This window comes from Carcharhinus amblyrhynchos, chromosome 3 (assembly GCF_965287045.1).
Source record: "Carcharhinus amblyrhynchos chromosome 3, sCarAmb.v2.hapA, whole genome shotgun sequence".
Lineage (NCBI taxonomy): Eukaryota > Metazoa > Chordata > Chondrichthyes > Carcharhiniformes > Carcharhinidae > Carcharhinus > Carcharhinus amblyrhynchos.
Window position 1 is genome coordinate 89,082,872 of NC_137326.1, and position 12,199 is coordinate 89,095,070.

The 12,199-nt window shown below is 42.4% G+C and overlaps 1 protein-coding gene across 2 annotated transcripts in view; it reads left to right on the forward strand.

Annotated features, from left to right (window-relative positions):
• The first annotated feature begins 1,390 nt into the window (after positions 1-1,390).
• sptssb (serine palmitoyltransferase, small subunit B) overlaps positions 1,391-12,199 on the forward strand; it is a 28,688-nt gene continuing 17,879 nt past the window's right edge. The window contains exons 1-2 of one of the 2 annotated variants that reach the window (XM_080186394.1): positions 1,391-1,670; positions 1,935-1,986. The gene's annotated coding sequence lies outside the window, so the exon portion shown is untranslated. The remainder of the gene's footprint in view (positions 1,671-1,934; positions 1,987-12,199) is intronic. The other variant, XM_080186395.1, reaches the window with a different exon arrangement.

Here is a 12,199-nt window from a genome sequence, read left to right on the forward strand (position 1 = left end):
TTGCAGATCATTAATGTATATGGTGAAAATGTGTGGTCCCAACACTGGCCCCTGTGGAACATCATTAGTCACAAGTTGCCATCCTGAAAGGATTCCCTTTTTCCCAGTCTCTGTCTTCTGCCAATCAGCCAATCTTCTATCTATGCCAATACCTTGCCTCTAACACCTTTAGCTCATCATTTATTAGCAGCCTCCTGTAAGGCACTTGTCAGAAGTTTTCTGGGCATCCAAATAAATCACTTCCACTGTCTTTCATTTGTCTAAATTCTTTGTTCCCTCCTCACTGAATTCTAACAGATAGATCAAACATGATCTCCCTTTGACAAAGTCCTATTTTACCATGCATTTCCAAGTACTCCACAATTTCATCCTTAATAATGGACTCCAAGATCTTACCCATGACCGAGGTCAGGTCATGATAACTAACTTATAATTACCCATCTTCTGCCTCCCTCCTTTCTTAAACAGGGGCTTTACATTAGCCTTTTTCCAGTCTTCTGGGACTTTCCCTTACTCCAGTGATTCCTGAAAGATCACCAGCAATGCCGCCACAATCTCCTCAGCTATCCCCTTCAGAACCCTGAGGTGTAATCCATCAAGTCCAGGTGATTTATCCACTTCAGACCTTTCAGTTTTCCTAGCACCTTCTCTGTAGTGATGACCACTACATTTACCTCTGCCCCCTGACTCTCTTGAAGTTCTGACATATTAATGGTGTCTTCCACCATGAAGACTGATACACAGTGTCCATTCAGATCCTCTGTCAGTTCTTTGTCCCCCATTACTACTTCTCTGGTTCATTTTTAGAATTGTTGCTTCACAGCACCACGGACCTGGTCTGATTCTAGCCTTTGGTAACTGTGTAGAGTTTGTACATTCTCCTTGTATCTGCATGGATTTCCTCTGGGTGCTCCAGTTTCTTCCCACAGTCCAAAAATGTGCAGATTAGGTGGATTGGCCATGTTAAATTACCCCTTAATGTCCAAAGATGTGCAGGTTAGGTGGATTAGCCATAGTAAATGCGTGGGGCTATGGGGAAAAGTACAGGTGGGCCTGGGTAAGGTGGTCTTTGGAGAGTCAGTGCAAACTCAATGGGCCGAATAACCTCTTTCTGATTTGTAGGGACTATATGGTAATAGTGCAGTAAAGAATGAGATGGTGATGAATATATGAAAAAAAGGAGCCTTTTTTTGGGTATTTCTCATTCTGTCTCTAATGTTGCACTAATGTATGAGCGTCTGGGATACATTCTGAAGGATGTGATGCCAGTTTCTCAATGCATGTATCAACCTGGGTTTGTGAATGACATGAGAGACCTATAAATTGCTGTCAGAGTTATCTAGCCATTTTGCTGTGACCGTGTTAATCTCTACATAATATCTAGTTGTGATTTGTTATAAACCCATTCAGTGCAATCCTGGGGAATGAGGGAGGTGCCTATTTCTCCAAGGAGACGCAAGGAACACATTACTGCTGGTTATCAGTAACTCCTGTTTTTATGAGTCAATCACCTGAATTGTTCACAATAGTAAATGGGAGCAGGTGTGGCAAAAACAACTGCTTAGCAGCTACAGGACCTGTTTCACTTTAAATAAGCCAACTTCACACAGTTGTGCCTCTCCCACACAGAAGCAGCAACAGTTTTGTCAAATATACCACTTTTTGGAAAGGTGAGACTGTATTTTTGTTGCTTAAATTCTGACTGAAAGCTGTGTTTAAACTGGGTTGTTGGTTTTTGCAAGGTATTTCTGGCACAAATATGTGGCAGGACCTGTCTTCCTAGTTTTCTGTACCAAATCTAGTATGAAGTTTCCTTTCTTTCAACAAAACCCACTCTGTGTGTGAGATCAACACTTTTTTCCAATCACTGTTCAAATTTGCTGTAACTTTAATCAGTACACACAAATAAACCAATCCTGATTTGATCATTTCAGTTTATCCAAAGGCCGACTAGCCAAGTTGGATGAGACTCTCAGTGCGTTGAAGGTAATTATGTACTATTAGGCAAGCAACAATTTGTTTAGGTGCACGCACAACTTGGCTGTAAAGTGAAATTGATTTTTTGAAACTGTGGTGAAATGTATCTGAAAAGCTAACAAGAGGATGAGTATTGTCTGAAACTGTGACATAGTACCTAACGAATGATTAGACACTACAATGATCACTGGTTTTGTTTTCAATTTCTTAGGCTTGGGTTTGCTTACGGGTCACTTTAAAAACAGGTTACTTATCCATCTCAAGTAATCAGAAATAAGAAATCCCTAAGAAGGCAGAAATACGTGCCTCTATAGTGTGACAAGTTGCAAAAGCAAGTTATTTATTCACCTCAAGCAATCAGAAGTGGAGAATGTATAAAACATTCTTTAAGAAAGAAATGTGTGATTCTATAGCATAATGAGTTGCAAAAAAAATGCTATGTTAGACAAACTAGCTGTGAGAATATACCTGCAGTAGCGATCCTTTTATGTTAATGGATTGATTATAAAAATAATGTTTGAATATCTAGTAGGGTTGTTGCTTTTTGTGAAAATAGCTCAAAGCCATTTGAAAGAATTCTAGTTTATCAATCCAGCCTGGCACATGCTGGTAACCTTTGGTTATAACAAAATAGTAGATTTCTAGTGGGGGAGGGCAATTATCAGCTGCACCAGGCAGACTCTCAAGTGGTGTCATACATTTGTGAAAGTGTCAATCTGGCTGCAAAATGCAATGTTTCAAACATAATAGTGAGCCATGAATGTTTTGTATAACAGGTATGTCAAGGATAATATCCAGAACATTAAACTCTTAGGCTGGGCGGATTTTTCTTAATCCTCCTTTGTATTTCTTCAATGGTGTTGATATCTTTCACCACGTACAGACATAATAGCCAGAATTTTCCAGATGTTCACACCGCACTGCTGCTGCAAGCAAAGATGGAGAATTTGGCACGCAGCCAAATCTCCATTTACTACAGTAAGACCAGAGAATCCCAGTGGTGTGAATGGAAATTTCTGACATATACTGCCTACTGCAAAACCCTACGGTGCTTCAGAGGGGCACTATCAAATATTATTTTGCATAAAGAGATATTTGAACAGCTGACCAAAAATTTGTTCAGGGATAGATTTTTAAATGATGGTTGTATTAAGAAAGAGAAAGGTTTAGGGAGAGAATTCCACGATTTCCAGTGTAGCACAGTGGTTAGTATTGCTGCCTCATAGCACCAGGGACTCAGGTTCAATTCCCGGATTGGGTCACTGTCTGTGCGTAGTGTGTAAGTTCTTCCCATGTCTGCGTTTCCTCCAGGTGCTCCGATTTCCTCCCACACTCCAAAGATGTGCATTGGCCATGCTAAATTCCCACTCAGTGTACCCGAACAGGTGCCAAAGTGTGGCAACTAGGGGATTTTCACAGTAAGTTTATTGCAGTGTTAATGTAAGCCTACTTGTGGCACTAATAAATAAACTTGAGACCTAACCAGCTGAAGGCACAACTGTCAATGATGGGCAGTAGAAATCAGGAATATGCAAGAAGCCAGCATTGAAGGAGAACTGAGATCTTGGAGGGTTTGGTAACTTCTCCCCTAGGCCACACAAAAAATATTAAATAATAGCATATCAAAAATATTGACCACACACAACAGATATATTTTATGTAGAGAGCTGGGTTAGTTCACAGAGATATGATGACGAAGACCAAGTGGGATATGAATGGAATGCTCAATACAATGTTGTTTGAAGCCTCAGTATTGATTTTGATTTATTATTGTCACATGTATTAGCATACAGTGAAAGTATTGTTTCTTGTGCACTGCACAGACAAAGCATACTGTTCATAGAAAAGGAAAGGAGCAAGTGCAAAAAGTAGTGTTACAGTCATAGCTAGGGTGCAGAGAAGGATCAATTTAATGCGAGATAGGTCCATTTGAAAGTCTAATGGCAGCAGGGAAAAAGCTGCTCTTGAGTCGGTTTGTACGTCATTGCAGATTTTTGTATTTTTTTCCCGGCGGAAGAAGGTGGAAGAGAGAATGTCCGAGTGCGTGGGGTCCTGAATTATGCTGGCTGCTTTGCCGAGGCAGCAGGAAGTGTAAACATGTGTGTAATTCAATAGGATTCACAGAGGTTTTATGTCTGGCATAGTTTAACAATGAATATTTATTAACTATATACATATACATTAACTGTTGGTAACTACATACATGATATACAGAGTAAGGTTTAAGCTAGGAACTGTCTCCATGCTTGTCTCTACACACATCTCTGTCCCGTACAAGACTGCCCTCTAGACCTGGGTCATCTAGACTCAGCGTTTGTTCTGCTCTCTCCCCACAGCTGCTGTCAGACCTGCCAAGATTTTCTGTTTTTGTTTCTGAAGCATTATGATGTATATAAGGAACATCTTTCTCCAATATCCCCCATTTTGTGACTCGGTCTGGGCCTTTGAGTCCAAACTGTTAAGGGAAAACTAGATTTGTGATCCATGATCATTTGAAATTAAAACTGTGTATAGATTTAAATGCTGTAAGGAAATCCAAAATGGCTCCGCCATTCACTTCTTCTCGATGGGGTTTGCTGTTCTTGTCAGTTTTGGTGCACTCCAGCAATGATGGTGGTCGCAATTTATCTTTTAAATTTTCAGCGGTCACTTTCTGGATTGACCTTTGAGTCTTCCAAGCACGTACCCAAAAGAATCGTATGGTTACGAAGCCATCAATTCCCAGCTTTTGCTGGGGCTTAAAATGCCAAATTTCAGAAAATATATATAATGTAATTCCTGTTCATTTAGAGTGTGCTCTGTCACCACATGGCCAGATGCCAATTAAGAACTCAGGCTGTTCATGTGCTTCTGACTTAAAAACATTTTAAATTTCATTCTGACCAACAACTTTAGTTTTGTTTAGTTCACTGCTGCTATGTAGCTCTGACTCTGCATTCTCTAGGTATTGAAGCTGGATTTCCATGAGATTCAGTGGAGTTTTTTGTTGTAGTGTGGAGTTTTATTTCTGGTTTCTGCTTCCAATCCTGCTGTGGAGTTTTTCTCTGGTGAGCTCCCTCAGAGCCTTCACTTCTGGTGCTTTTGGCCAGGTTAGAGTGCTGCTCTTTACTTATTCATGATATCAGGATCCTTCCTTCACTGTCACCATGTTGTAATATGTGTGTAGTTCAGTAGGTATTATGAAGTGGCACAGGGCTGCCTGAAATCACCATGCCAGGGGTGATCTTCAGGTCTGCCAGAATTAAAAGATGCAGCCCAGCCACTCTAATAGCTTTTGACACAGCTGGGGTGACAATGAATGTTTTGCTGAATTTCAAAAATTCTGTACTATTAATATCATTGTGCAGGGATACCAAGAAATTTGTGTGACAGTTTTATTGGGTTACAATAGAACCTCTATTTTCCATGGACGTTTGAGGGTAGAATGAAAGGTAAGAGCTAAGTGGCCAGACAGAGAACCAAACTGGAGCTTGTAGCCAGCCCAGCTTGGTACCTGCTCACATTTGTCACTGCCCAGGCCTGCTTAAGGATGAAGTAGACCCAAAATTTCCCCACCAACATTGCACAGGGATGAAAATTCTGTGGCAGTGGGAGAAGTGATGGATTTAGCCCAACATTTCAGGTCAACTTCATCATGTTTTGATGAGTAATCACAGACCTGGAATATTAGCTTGGTTTCCCTCTCTGTAGATCCTGCCTGATCTGTTAAATAATTCCAGCATTTTCTATTTTACTTTCAGTTTTCCAACATCTGCTGCATTTTACTTTTACATTTCTGGTTCTGTTGCAGATTTAAAAAGAAAATCTTATATTTTGAAGTGCTACTGATTTGAGATTTTTAAACCTATTCCTGTTCTGTAGAATATAAAGTTAAATAATAGATCATGATCTGCACACACAAATACTAGAAAAATCAATGCTGTTTAGATGACATTCTTCATCAATTCATTTTTGTCCTTTTGTCATCAGAATATAATCTCCACCAAAAATTAAAATGAATCACTCCAGGGACCTCTGACTTCACAAAGGATAGCTATGAATTGATCAACCTCATCCTGAAATTCTTCCTTGTGCAATGCTCTAAAGCTGTTGTCCATATTCCAATACCATCCTTTTATTCACATTGTTATAGCTATGGGAGAAAAAATGTCCAGAGGGTGGCAGAGATTTGTGACTGGCATCATGGCAATTAGTCAAATTAGGAAATAGATCTCAAAAGTCGTAAAATTCAGACCTCACCATTCCAGTCAGGTACCTGAATAGTTCACGTGAGGATGTACAACATGGCAGTCCTTCTGCAAACATAACTCCAGAGAAGTCGAATAATTGTAACGTTGCTGGCTGAAATTGTTTTAGTCATTTTAAACACTAAATTAAACCCCTAGTTTTCTGTTGAAATGTGGGGAAAAACCCGTCTACCTGAGTATTTGGGCAGCACCATGGCACTGCTGCCTCACAGCACCAGGAACCCGGGTTCAATTCCCGCATGGGGTCAATTCTGTGCGGAGTCTGCGCGGTCTCCCGTGTCTGTGTGGATTTCCTCAGGTGCTCTGTTTTCTCCCTGAGTCCAAAGGGCATGCTGGTTAGGTGCATTGGTCATGCTAAGTTCTCTCTCAGTGTAACTGAACAGGCGCCAGAGTGTGGCGACTAGGGGATTTTCACAGTAACTGCATTGCAGTGTTAATGTAAGCCTACTTGTGACTAATAAATAAATAAACATGCTTCTTTGACATTATAGTAAGGAATTAGCTTCCTTTGATGACAATTTTAATTTTGTGGTTCCAGAATGTGTGTATTTGCAAAGCCACATTCAAACTTGACTACATGCCAGGATATTCCAATTTCCCCCCATTCCCACCACCTGCCCATACAGTGGGTTTTTCCAGAGCAGAAGTGGCAAGCCATTGGTTAATGGCAAGATCTTCCAGTCCCACCAAAGTCTAAACATTTTTGCACATCTTGCCCATTCCACTGCCAAGGATCCTGCTGTCAGGGAGGGGGAGTCAACTTCAGCGGGACAAGAGAATCTCGCTGGAGACAAAAGGCTACCCAATGAGAAAATTCATTTTCTCACTACCCAATGAGAAAAAGGAGCACAATATCAAGGGTAGGAGTCTTAGCTGTGTTGAAGAGCAGAAGGATCTTGGGGTCCGGGTCCATTACACTCTTAAATCGGTCTCGCAGGTGGAGGATGTGGTCAAGAAGGCGTCTGGCGTACTGGCCTTCATTAATCGAGGGATTGAGTTTAGGAGTCAGGAGGTAATGCTGCAACTTTATAAGGCCCTTGTCAGACCCCACTTGGAGTACTGTGCGCAGTTCTGGTCGTCTCACTACAGGAAGGATGTGGAAGCTATTGAAAGGGTGCAGAGGAGATTTACAAGGATGTTGCCTGGATTGGGAGGCATGCCTTATGAAGATAGCTTGAGGGAGCCAGGGCTCTTCTCCCTGGAGAGACAAAGGTTGAGAGGCGACCTGAGAGAGGTTTATAAAATGTTGAGAGGAATAGATAGGGTGGATTCTCGGAGGCTATTTCCCAGGGCTGAAATGGTCGCTACGAGAGGACACAGGTTTAAGGTGCTGGGAAGCAAGTACAGAGGAGATGTTAGGGGTAAGTTTCTCACTGAGGGTGGTGAGTGAGTGGAATCGGCTGCCGTCGGTGGTGGTAGAGGTGACGTCTTTTAAAAGACTTCTGGTTGAGTATATGGGATCTAATGGGACTGGGAGTTCCAGATTGTTCTATGGCTTGGTAGGTATGGATGTGATCGGTGCAACTTGTGGGCGGAAGGGCCTGTTTGTGCTGTAGTGTTCTATGTTCTATGTTAAAACTAAACTTAACTCAGAATGAAGACAGTGTTCATTTTTCTTGTTCGAATTATTACTTCCTAGGATATGAACATCACTGGCAAGGCCAGCACTTGATGCCCATCCCTAACTGTCCTTGCCAAAGTGAGGGTGTGGTCAGGTGACCCATGACCTCCAGAATTGTTACAGAAAAATGAACATGAATAAAAACTCAAAATGGGGAAACCAAGTTTAAACCTAGCCAGAGTCTGTCATTTGCAAAGTGCAGAACTGGAACAGAGGCCATTCAGCCCATCAAGCCTACACTGACCACAATCCCACCCAGACCCTGTTCTCATAACCCCACACATTTACGCTGTTAATCCCCTGACACTAGGGTCAATTTAGCATGGCGAATCAACCTAACATACCCATCTTTGGAGTGTGGGAGGAAACCGGAGCACCTGGAGAAAACTCACGCAGACATGAGGACAAATGCAAACTCCACACAGAAGGTGACCCGAGGTCAGAATTGAACCAGGGTCCCTGGCACTGTGACTCAGAAATCCTAGCCACTTTGCCACCCTCATGCAACAGGGCTTGGATAAGCAACTTCCCACTGAAACTAGACAGGCCTGAAAATGCCTAGCCCAGTGCTGATGGCCACATTGTTTACATTTCTAGTGGACCTGCTTGTTAGAAGAATGCTACACACACTGGCATGGCACCGAGCTCAATAGAACTGTGTAGTGAATCCTCAGAAGTGCATGTTAGAAATATATAGTTTGTGTTGTTTTGAGACTGTTTACTTAGTGATTTAAGACTCTTCAGTGCTGTGAAAAGTTTTCTTGAGAAAGTGTTCAATGAAATTATGTTGGACCTTCGGCTACCTCTTGTCCTCTTTGTCTATCTCACCATGTAACGTGGCTGACTTAAAAATGTTACTATAAACTGGTCAAGGTTAATCAGGGTACATTTACCCACCTTTCACATTACAACAATGGTAATTCAGCTTCTTGAGCCATGGCAGCCCATGGGATGTAGGTACACCCACAGTGCTGTTCGGGAAGGAACTTCAGATTTTTGATCCAGTGGCACTGGAGGAACAACAATATAGCTCCAAGTCAGGATGGTGTGCGGCTTGGGAGCAGAAATCTCCCAACATGGTAATGTTCCCATGTATCTGCTGCCTTTTTATTTTAAATGGTAGAGGTTGCAGTCCTGGAAACTGCTATCAAAAGAGCCTTGAATTGCTGTAGGGCTACCTGTAGTTGCCATTCTTGCCACTGTACAAAGATGATGGAATGAGTGAATATTTATGGCAGCAGACGGCATGCTGATAAACCAGACTATTTTGACTTGGATGATCTTGAGTTTCTTCAAATGCAGGGTGTCATGGTGCCACAGTGGTTAGCACTGCTGTCTCAGTGACAGGGACCTTGGTTCAGTTCCGGCCTCGGGTCATATGTCTTTATGGAGTTTGCACATTCTCCGCATGTCTATGTGGGTTTCTTCCAGGTGCTCCGGTTTCCTCCCCCAGCCCAAAGATGTGTGGATTAGTTTGATTGGCCATACTAAGTTGACTCTAACGTCAAGGGATTAGCAAGGTAAATATGTGGGGTTACATTAATAGGGCCTGGAAATGTGGTCAGTGCAGACTCGATGGGCCAAATGGCCTCCTTCTGCACTATAGGGATTCAATGATTTAGTCTTTTTAGAGCTGCACTCATCCAGGCAATTGGACAGTATTCCATCACATTTCTGACTTGTGCCTTGTAGATGGTGCAGAGAAGTGGGGGAGTCAGGGAATGAGTTACTGATCACTGAATTCTCAGCTTCTGGCCTGGTTGGGATGCAGCCACAGTATTAGTGTAGCTGGTCCTTAAGTTTCTGGTAAATATTAATCCCAAGATGTTGACAGCAAGGGAACTTAGTGAATGTAATGCATTTGAATGTCAAGGGTAGATGCTTAGGTGCTCTCTTGTTCGAAATGGTCTTTGCCTGGCACTTGTTTGCTGCAAATGTTACTTTATCACACATTATGGATTCAAATCATTTAAAAATTTCATTAAGTAAAATGGCAAGAAAAAGCAAGAGTCACTTCTATTTCCAATGATGAACTACACTGCAGTCATAAAACTGTCAGCCAACCTCTCTTTACTAAAGTATCATTGTCAGAAGTTTTTATTATTGCCATCTCTACCAAAGGTTACATATCAGAATCCTACAGTGCAGAAGGAGGCCATTTGGCTCATCAAGTCAGCACCACAATCCCACCCAGGCCGTATTCCCACAATCCCATGCATTTACCCTAGCTGGCCACCCCAAACACACAGACTATTTAGCATGGCCAATCCACCTAAACCACATATCTCTGGACTGTGGGAGGAAACCAGAGCACCCAAAGGAAACCCATACAGACACGGGGAGAATGTGCAAACTCTACACACAGTGACCCAAGCCATTTGATTTGAACTTGGGACTCTAGTGCTGTGAGTCAGCAGTGTTAACTGCTGTGTCACTGTGCCGCCCATGTTTGTGTCGACAGCCTGCACTTATTGCAACAGTAATTATTAGGCAAACAATTGTTTTATTATCATTCCTGTGGTTATAAGCAACTAGTCACACACCCCAATCACCACATACTTTATAGAAACATGCAATGGGGACTTTTTGTGTCTTTGCATCTGTGGCTGTAAGGGCGCACATGTATCTGCATTTTATTGACAATATTAGGTGTGCCATATCTGTTTGGCTACAAACCAGGTTGGACTACAGAATCAGAAAATGTACAGTATGATTTAGCCTCATGGCAAACAACAGAATGAGGTGCGATCTCTTCTAAAGTAAACTGTTTTGCATTGGTTCAGCTTTGAACTTATAGCACCATGACTTCAATAGGTAGTGTTCCCTTAAAAGTTGAATTGCTTGAACAGTATTTTTGATTTGCTTTATTATTGTCACATATATTAGTATACAGAGAAAAGTATTGCTTCTTGTGTGTTATACAGACAAAGCATTCCACACATAGAGAAGGAAAGAAGGTGCAGAATGTAGTGTTGCAGTCATAGCTAGGGTGCAGGGAAAGATCAACTTATTACAAGGTAGGGCCATTCAAAAGTCTGATGGCAGAGGAAGGAAGTTGTCCTTGAGCAGTTGGTATGTGCCCTCAGACTTTTGTATCATTTTCCCGATGGAGGAAGGTGAAAGAGAGAATGTCTGTGGTGTGTGAGATTCTTGATTATGCCAGCTGCTTTTCCGAGGCAGCGAGAAATGTAGACGGAGTCAATGGATGGGAGGCCGGTTTGCATGATGTTCATGACCCTTTGTAATTTCTTAGAGTCGAGGACAGAACAGAAGCCACACTAAGCTGTGATAGAATCATAGAATCCTTACAGTGCAGAAACAGGCCCTTCAGCTCACCAAGTCTGCACCAACAACAATTCCACCTAGGCCCTCTCCCTGTAATCCCCAAGTATTTCCACACATTTTTGGACAGTGGAAGGAAACCAGAGCACCCGCAGGAAACCCATGCAGACACAGGAAGAACGTGCAAACTCCACACAGACAGTCACCAGATGCCGGAATTGAACCTGGGTTCCTGGAACTGAGGAAGCAGTGCTAACCATTATGCCACTGTGCCACCCTACAACCAGATACAATCAGAATGCTTTCTATGGTGCATCTGTAAAGGTTGGTGAGTGTCATTGCAGACATGCCAAATTTCCTTAACCTCCTGAGATGGTTAGCACCGCTGCTTCACAGCGCCAGCAACCCGAGTTCGTTTCCCGGCTTGGGTCACTATTTGTGTGGAGTTTGCACATTCTCCCCGTGTCTGCGTGGGTTTCCTCTGGGTGCTCCAGTTCCCTCCCATAGTCATGTGCTGGTTAGGTGCATTGACCTGAACAGGCGCTGGGCTGTGGCGACTAGGGAAATTTCACAGCAGCTTAATTGCAATGTTAATGTAAGCCTTACTTGTGACAAATAAATAAACTTAAGAAGGGCCACCTGAAGTTTTTTTTAACTTCAGCGTTATCTTGGAGGGACCAGGACAGGTTGTTGGTGATTTAGGCCCATAGAAATTTGAAGCTCTTGAGTATGTGCTGACCTACCTTCTAAAGAGCCTCCCAGTCATCTGGAGAATATTGATGAAGGCTAAATTGTAGTATCACTCATAGATTATTCTGAATATCTCGTATTTATTGGAACTTTATCTAACTTGGGATGGGTGGTGCAGCTACTCACAAAATCAATGTGCCTTCCTGTTAGGGGTTTAATTAGAAACATAGAAACTAGAAGCATTTGGCCCTTTGAGCCTACTCCGCTGTTCACTTTGTTCATGGCTGATTATCAAATTCAATATCTTGATTTCCACCCCCCCCCCCCCACTTCCTCCCACATCTCTTTGGCCCCAAGAGCTATATTTAATTTCTTCTTGAAA